We start from the raw sequence: 201 nt of genomic DNA, 5'->3' as shown, positions 1-201 counted from the left end.
AGTATCCGACACAGACAGACCAACGCAGATGCTCCTCGTTTTCACATCAGTTAAATTTCAAGAGGTAAAAAAAGCGGCGGCACTCCGAGGGGCATCCGGAGTGCCACGCGGAAGCGGAAGGATGGCACTATTTGTCCTTCCGTCCGACTCGCCACACCGGAGGCTCGTCGTAATCTGAACATCGACAGAGGGCTCCAGGTT

The sequence above is a fragment of the Penaeus monodon genome, chromosome 21 (genome assembly GCF_015228065.2).
Source record: "Penaeus monodon isolate SGIC_2016 chromosome 21, NSTDA_Pmon_1, whole genome shotgun sequence".
NCBI classification, from domain to species: Eukaryota; Metazoa; Arthropoda; class Malacostraca; order Decapoda; family Penaeidae; genus Penaeus; species Penaeus monodon.
Note: the sequence above shows the minus strand (reverse complement) of the source record.